Raw genomic sequence first — 9,257 nt, 5'->3', positions numbered from 1 at the left:
CTGTTGTGTTGTCAGTCATCATGGAACCACCGGTAGCTGTTGTGTTGTCAGTCATCATGGAACCACCGGTAGCTGTTGTGTTGTCAGTCATCATGGAACCGCCGGTAGCTGTTGTGTTGTCAGTCATCATGGAACCACCGGTAGCTGTTGTGTTGTCAGTCATCATGGAACCACCGGTAGCTGTTGTGTTGTCAGTCATCATGGAACCGCCGGTAGCTGTTGTGTTGTCAGTCATCATGAAACCACCGGTAGCTGTTGTGTGTGCTTTATATGCGCTACAGTCAATTATGATTACATTTCATATCTTGGCTAGAAGACAACACCTCCGCAGACATCGAATACCAGCCATCTGAAGATATCAGGTAAATCGAAAATGATAAAATTACGATGTCAGGGAAAGTTGTACGCGCTAGCTAACGTTTCTAAAAGCTAACCAAACAAAAACATCATTACAGTGCCTTGCGAAAGTATTCGGCCTCCTTGAACTTTGCGACCTTTTGCCACATTTCAGGCTTCAAACATAAAGATATAAAACTGTATTTTTTTGTGAAGAATCAACAACAAGTGGGACACAATCATGAAGTGGAACGACATTTATTGGATATTTCAAACTTTTTTAACAAATCAAAAACTGAAAAATTGGGCGTGCAAAATTATTCAGCCCCTTTACTTTCAGTGCAGCAAACTCTCCAGAAGTTCAGTGAGGATCTCTGAATGATCCAATGTTGACCTAAATGACTAATGATGATAAATACAATCCACCTGTGTGTAATCAAGTCTCCGTATAAATGCACCTGCACTGTGATAGTCTCAGAGGTCCGTTAAAAGCGCAGAGAGCATCATGAAGAACAAGGAACACACCAGGCAGGTCCGAGATACTGTTGTGAAGAAGTTTAAAGCCGGATTTGGATACAAAAAGATTTCCCAAGCTTTAAACATCCCAAGAAGCACTGTGCAAGCGATAATATTGAAATGGAAGGAGTATCAGACCACTACAAATCTACCAAGACCTGGCCGTCTCTCTAAACTTTCAGCTCATACAAGGAGAAGACTGATCAGAGATGAAGCCAAGAGGCCCATGATCACTCTGGATGAACTGCAGAGATCTACAGCTGAGGTGGGAGACTCTGTCCATAGGACAACAATCAGTCGTATATTGCACAAATCTGGCCTTTATGGAAGAGTGGCAAGAAGAAAGCCATTTCTTAAAGATATCCATAAAAAGTGTTGTTTAAAGTTTGCCACAAGCCACCTGGGAGACACACCAAACATGTGGAAGAAGGTGCTCTGGTCAGATGAAACCAAAATTGAACTTTTTGGCAACAATGCAAAACGTTATGTTTGGCGTAAAAGCAACACAGCTGAACACACCATCCCCACTGTCAAACATGGTGGTGGCAGCATCATGGTTTGGGCCTGCTTTTCTTCAGCAGGGACAGGGAAGATGGTTAAAATTGATGGGAAGATGGATGGAGCCAAACACAGGACCATTCTGGAAGAAAACCTGATGGAGTCTGCAAAAGAACAGAGACTGGGACGGAGATTCGTCTTCCATCAAGACAATGATCCAAAACATAAAGCAAAATCTACAATGGAATGGTTCAAAAATAAACATATCCAGGTGTTAGAATGGCCAAGTCAAAGTCCAGACCTGAATCCAATCGAGAATCTGTGGAAAGAACTGAAAACTGCTGTTCACAAATGCTCTCCATCCAACCTCACTGAGCTCGAGCTGTTTTGCAAGGAGGAATGGGAAAAAATTTCAGTCTCTCGATGTGCAAAACTGATAGAGACATACCCCAAGCGACTTACAGCTGTAATCGCAGCAAAAGGTGGCGCTACAAAGTATTAACTTAAGGGGGCTGAATAATTTTGCACGCCCAATTTTTCAGTTTTTGATTTGTTAAAAAAGTTTGAAATATCCAATAAATGTCGTTCCACTTCATGATTGTGTCCCACTTGTTGTTGATTCTTCACAAAAAAATACAGTTTTATTCCTTTATGTTTGAAGCCTGAAATGTGGCAAAAGGTTGCAAAGTTCAAGGGGGCCGAATACTTTCGCAAGGCACTGTACTTTTACCATACGTGTTTTTGCCGTCATGTGCATTAGTAGCAAAATGTCTAACTTATTTACATTTGTTTTTACTTACACTTGTATGTTGACTTCTCCATATTAATGTTGGTTGTACGTTTTGGCTGACTTTTCTTAGCGGATGTACAATCATCGCGAATTGAATTATGGGGCGTTTCAAGCCCCGGAGTGAACAGAGCTGGGCTGAGGGGCTTACGTTGCCAACTTTGCTTACTTGGCTAATTGTTTGGACCGATGGAAAAGACGGCCGCGGGGATTCCCCCAAGGGCATAAGGCGAGGGTAAGTGGAGGAGGGTGTGTCTTTTACGTGTTTGGAACGCAGCCTCTGTGTTTTGGGTTACCATGTCACATGACCTAGATTTGAACCTTTATTTGAAGCCTTTCCCAGAAATTTGAAATACATCAAAAATGTAACAAATTGTCTGAGGATGGTGCTGGACCACCTGACAGATTTAACTAAAGATGATTGTCCAAAACACAGGGCCCTAGACATGACACCTTCCATGCTGACATTGTCACAATGGAGACTGAACATTCTGTTTAATTCAAATACGCAAACATCCAATTATAAATTAAACTCTATTTATTTTCTTATAACAAAACTGAATAGCTATTTAAAGTTAATTGTTTTATTATGTTTTCTATTAAGTTATTATTATTGCTATTGAAGTTGTAATTTGACAAAAATACTAACAACCACCCATTGAGTGTGCCATGTCTTTAACTCCGTTTTAAATTCAGCAGATGTGCTGGACTCTTCCATCCCTGCTCCTCCCCAACAGGCAGCATATCCATGGAGTTGAACGTTGAGTTAGGGAGCAGAAATCTGAGAGGGTGTGGTTCTCCAAGCTCAGACAGACAGGATAGAGCACTGCCATCCCATCCTCCACCAACCAACACTCACAAACAAAAAAACTCACACGCACAAAAACACATACAAGTAACAAAACTCAGGTGTGTACACGCACACATCTCCTGACAGTGACTGGCTGATTCAGTACCGGGCCAATCTCTTCTGACACACTGACTGATTCTAAGCTACAACAACAAAGACCGCCTCCCCCCTGCTTCCCTCCACAGCCCCCCCTTGTATCCATGCAGTTTTTAGCTAGAGAAGCCCCTGCCTCCTCCCCCCTCCCTCTCTAGCAAGGGCAGGAGGAAGGGAGGAAGAGGAGGGGCAGAAAGAGGAGTGGATATGTAGAGGGCACATAGAGGAAACAGGATGACATGACTGCTGAGTGGGGTTTAGGGAAGAAGTAGAATTTAGTGTTTATTTTGTGTGTGTTTAGTTGTATTCCTTATTTAGAACATTTTAATTAAAGAAAGTCAAAAGATAACCTCCTCCCCCACCCACCACACAGCCTAGAATGAATGAACTCCAGTGTTATGCCAGACAGAGCAGCATTGCCTTAAAAATAAAACATTCAGCAAAGGGTGAATATACAGAACATAGAAAATTGTTATTTCTAAAATGTTTCAGTGTGTACAACACTTCTCAGCCAAACCCCTCCCCCCAGAGTAATACTAGAGCTGTGTAGCCTCTGCCAAGTCTCCAACGACCGGATGTTCCGGTTTTCAGGGGAAATGGAGAGAGAGCCTGTGACATGACTTCTGCTTTTGGACGCTAACAAGGCGACACTCCATGTCAACTCCTCCTCCACAGTTACTGGATTGGTTGAACAGTGCAGAAGAGAACCTCCAGACAGTTTTTTTCCTTCTCGTCAAGACCGGTATGTAGGGCAGTGTTGACCAAACCCGGTCCTGGGTACTCCAAGGGGTAAATGTTTTGGTTTTTGCCCTAGCTGTTATGTGCCATACATAAGCATCTACCTCAGGTACCAAAAGTTACATGTTCAAATCCAGCAATGGAAAGTTATTTTTGAGATTTTTGTTTTAAGCCTATCCCAAACCTTAACCATTCTCAGTTAATGCCTCACCTTAAGATTTTGGAGTTAATACGTAATTAATGCCTAAGCATCTGCCTTTGGTGCCAAAACCATTCAGAGATAATGCCTAACTTTAACCTTAAAAATGTGGAGTTAATGCCTACACTTAACCCTAAACACTTTGAAATTTACGTTTGGAACAACTTCAAAATGTGACATTTGAGAAACATGGCTGTGCCTGCTGTGTCTCTGTCTCTCTATCCCTCTCTCTCTGCACCTGCTGTGTCTCTGTCTCTCTATCCCCCTCTCTCTGCACCTGCTGTGTCTCTGTCTCTCTATCCCCCTCTCTCTGCACCTGCTGTGTCTCTGTCCCTCTATCCCTCTCTCTCTGCACCTGCTGTGTCTCTGTCTCTCTATCCCTCTCTCTCTGCACCTGCTGTCTCTCTATCCCTCTCTCTCTGCACCTGCTGTGTCTCTGTCTCTCTATCCCTCTCTCTGCACCTGCTGTGTGTCTGTCTCTCTATCCCCCTCTCTCTGCACCTGCTGTGTCTCTGTCTCTCTATCCCTCTCTCTCTGCACCTGCTGTCTCTCTATCCCTCTCTCTGCACCTGCTGTGTGTCTGTCTCTCTATCCCCCTCTCTCTGCACCTGCTGTGTCTCTGTCCCTCTCTCTGTCTCTGCTGTGTTCATTCACTGTGCTCCATTGAAAGTCACGCGAGGCAAGCCATGCTGTACTCTACTACTGACCACACACACACACACACACACACACACACACACACACACACACACACACACACACACAAACACTTACTTGCACTCACCCAAATCCTCCAGGGCTGAATGCTGACTAGTCTCAAAACAACGTTGATCTGTATTAAACATGCACACTGCCAATAGGGGGCATAGAGTTAACCATCACTACACTAGTCCTGCCTATGAACTGCAATACCAAGAGAGGGAATAGAGTTAACCATCACTACACTAGTCCTGCCTATGAACTGCAATACCAAGAGAGGGAATAGAGTTAACCATCACTACACTAGTCCTGCCTATGAACTGCAACACCAAGGGAGGGAATAGAGTTAACCATCACTACACTAGTCCTGCCTATGAACTGCAATACCAAGAGAGGGAATAGAGTTAACCATCACTACACTAGTCCTGCCTATGAACTGCAATACCAAGAGAGGGAATAGAGTTAACCATCACTACACTAGTCCTGCCTATGAACTGCAATACCAAGGGAGGGAATAGAGTTAACCATCACTACACTAGTCCTGCCTATGAACTGCAATACCAAGAGAGGGAATAGAGTTAACCATCACTACACTAGTCCTGCCTATGAACTGCAATACCAAGGGAGGGAATAGAGTTAACCATCACTACACTAGTCCTGCCTATGAACTGCAATACCAAGGGAGGGAATAGAGTTAATCAGTAGGTTCAGTAGTGTGGAGGTTAAGGAATATATAGATACATTTTAAAGGATTCAAATATTTAGATAGCAGACATATCACATGTGTCCTTGCTTGGTGGCCATTATGATGTCATCAGCAGGGGGCAGACTAAAATACATGATGTGGACCATATTGTCAAGGACACAGAAGTCTCTCATAACACAATGTGGGGATATTTGGGGAAGAGTCATGCTACGATCCTCATGGTGACACCATCTGACATGGCTTCTCAATTATTGAAGCAAAGTGACTGAATGAGAGAAAGAAAAAGGTGAAAGAAAAAGGTGGGATGAGAGAGAGAAATGGTGAAAGAGGTATAAACTACCGTGCTTCCGACGAGTATGTAAATGAGGGTTATTTTGCATGTACCTTGACAACACACATGCACACACACCCTGAGGACTGGTACACTCTGCCCATCTGTGTGTGTATTAGGGGCCGTGGCTCAGTGCTGTGGCATGCAGCTCAGTTTGGTGTGAAGTGAACACACACACACACAGGGTTTGGAGAAGTGTATACAGCAGCGTGACCCAGAGTCCCCTGGTACCGGAACCTTCTAGAATGATTTAGAGCCACTGTCAGACACACAGGACTACAACTGGGTTAGAATGATGAAACGCCACCTGATCTGCTGGGCTGGGGAATCACATAGTTTGATGCCATTCCATTGTGTATGTGTGCCATTCAGAGGGTGAACAGGCAAGACAAAAGATTTAAGTGCCTTTGAACGGGGTATGGTAGTAGGTGCCAGGCGCATCGGTTTGTTTCAAGAACTGCAACGCTGCTGGGTTTTTCATGCTCAGCAGCTTCCCGTGTGTATCAAGAATGGTCCACCACCCAAAGGACATCTAGCCAACTTGAGACAATTGTGGGAAGCATTGTAGTCAACATGGGCCAGCATCCCTGTGCAACTCAATTATTAGGTAAATACTACTAATGTTTGGTATACTCAGTTTATGTGCCCTTCAAATGAAAACATTGTAGAATTAAACACAACACTGACAGTAATGTTATCTGATGAATAAGGATGAAGCTTTTTCTCAAACCAGACCAGAGGATAGAGGTTGCATTCATACACAGCCCCTCCATTCAACCAGCGACCACAAAATAGTGCCATGCACTGCGGGTGCTACTGAGTACTATGAAGACACCATTGAGAGTCTGTGTGTGTGTGTTTTGTGGTGGGGGGGGGGGGGGGTCGGGTCGAGTGTGTATGGGGTGAGGGTACTTGTGATATTGTGTGCGTGAGTGAGTGTGTGGCTCAGACAGAGTTCAGTGTGTCAAATCGGAGGGCCTGTTGTTCGGACCTCTGGCAGTCTCTATGGGGGTGCCACAGGGTTAAATTCTCGGGCCGACTCTTTTCTCTGTATACATCATTTTTATTTTATTTCACCTTTATTTAACCAGGTAGGCTAGTTGAGAACAAGTTCTCATTTACAACTGCGACCTGGCCAAGATAAAGCATAGCAGTGTGAACAAACAACAACACAGACAAGTCAATAGCACAGAGAGAAAAAAAGTCTATACAGTGGGGCAAAAAAGTATTTAGTCAGCCACCAATTGTGCAAGTTCTCCCACTTAAAAAAACGAGAGAGGGCTGTAATTTTCATCATAGGTACACTTCAACTATGACAGACAAAATTAGATTTTTTTCCCCCAGAAAATCACATTGTAGGATTTTTAATGAATTTATTTGCAAATTATGGTGGCTAAAAACAGGGCTGGTATCTGTGCAGAAGGTAAAAGCCGCTAACAATGACTAAATAACTTGTAGCTAATTAACTGGTTAGCTTCTGGAGGTTCTTGAATGTGTTCTAAAATTGAAAATAATAGCGATTCCGTATCACATTGGGCGATGAACTTCAATGCCATACAACTCTCCTTCCGTGGCCTCCAACTGCTCTTAAATGCAAGTAAAACTAAATGCATGCTCTTCAACCGATCGCTGCCCGCACCTGCCCGCCCTTCCAGCATCACTACTCTGGACGGTTCTGACTTAGAATATGTGGACAACTACAAATACAAACTCTCCTTCCAGACTCACATTAAGCATCTTCAATCCAAAATTAAATCTAGAATCGGCTTCCTATTTCGCAACAAAGCAGCCTTCACTCATGCTGCCAAACATACCCTCGGAAATCGGACTATCCTACCGATCCTTGACTTCTGCTATGTCATTTATAACATAGCCTCCAACACTCTACTCAGCAAATTGGATGCAGTCTATCACAGTGCCATCCGTTTTGTCACCAAAGCCCATATACTACTCACCACTGCAACCTGTATGCTCTCGTTGGCTGGCCCTCGCTTCATATTCGTTGCCAAACCCACTGGCTCCAGGCCATCTATAAGTCTTTGCTAGGTAAAGCCCTGCCTTATCTCAGCTCACTGGTCATCATAACAACACCCACCTGTAGCACGCGCTCCAGCAGGTATATTTCACTGGTCACCCCAAAGCCAATCCCTCCTTTGGCCTCATTTCCTTACAGTTCTCTGCTGCCAATGACTGGAACGAATTGCAAAAATCACTGAAGCTGGAGACTCATATCTCCCTCACTAACTTTAAGCACCAGCTGTCAGAGCAGCTCACAGATCTACAACTACTGGTCTCAGATGACCTACATCACGCGCCAAGAGAAAGAGGAGATAAAGAGGAAAAGGGGGCGCGGAAAGGAACATAGCCCACCTGTAAACAGCCCATCCAACTACCTCATCCCCATACTGTTATTTTTGTTTTTGTTCCTTTGCACCCCAGTATCTCTACTTGCACATTCATCTTCTGCACATCTGTCACTCCAGTGTTGAATTGCTAAATTGTAATTATTTCGCCACTATGGCCTATTTATTGCCTTACCTCCCTTATCTTACATCATTTGCACACACTGTATATAGACTTTTTTCTCTATTTCTCTATTTCATGTGTAACTCTGTGTTGTTGTTTGTGTCGGACTGCTTTGCTTTATCTTGGCCAGGTCACAGTTGTAAAGGAGAACTTGTTCTCAACTAGCCTACCTGGTTAAATAAAGGTGAAATAAAAATTTTGAAAAGTCATTTTTTACCAAACAAATTTTTTGCCAGGGCATTTAGTCAGTCCATCCCTGCATGTGAGGAGGATGAATTGGAAAGATGTGTGTGCTTTGTGTGTGAGAAAGCCTGGTGAAAGTGAGAGAAATATGGAGATATAAAAAGAGGTGGAATGAAAGAAAGAGAGAGTAAATAAATAAAAAAAACTGAATTCCACAAAAAAAAATTGTGTTTGTACTATTTGGCTGTACAGCACAGTACAGTTACAGTAGTAGGCCTAGATCATTATAGAACAGCAGTGCAATGGTTCTAAAACACTACTGCAGTAGTTGTACTAGGGACGGGGAGAGGTGGAGAGGGAAGGGAGGGAGTACACTAGAGGGTGGAGAGGGGCGGGAGAGCGTTGCATGTAATCCGGCAGACGGGGGATAGCCCCCGGCTCACACTGCAGCTCTCGTGCTCAAACTACTACTACTGGACTCAGATGACCTACATCACGCGCCAGGAGGAAAAGGAGAGAAAGAGTAAAAGATGGCGTGGAAAGGAAATAACCAAATAAACAAGGCGGCATCTTCAACATTATCCAGTGTTTTCAACCAATTCTATGAATGCATGTCAGTTTGTTTACGCATCATGTAGTGATTGAGAAAACGCATTAATGCAGTTCTATCTATGTCTCAGTGTATATATTTTATTTGAAATTCAAGTTCAATTGACAAGGCCGACCTAGGCTGTAGCCTATAACGTTACTCTACTCCCGACTGGTGGCCGACAATCCAAATTGCAATCAATTAGA

This window comes from Oncorhynchus clarkii, chromosome 3 (genome assembly GCF_045791955.1).
Source record: "Oncorhynchus clarkii lewisi isolate Uvic-CL-2024 chromosome 3, UVic_Ocla_1.0, whole genome shotgun sequence".
In the NCBI taxonomy this organism is placed as follows: Eukaryota; Metazoa; Chordata; class Actinopteri; order Salmoniformes; family Salmonidae; genus Oncorhynchus; species Oncorhynchus clarkii.
The sequence above is the reverse complement of the archived record's forward strand: the minus strand, read 5'-3'. Positions refer to the sequence as shown.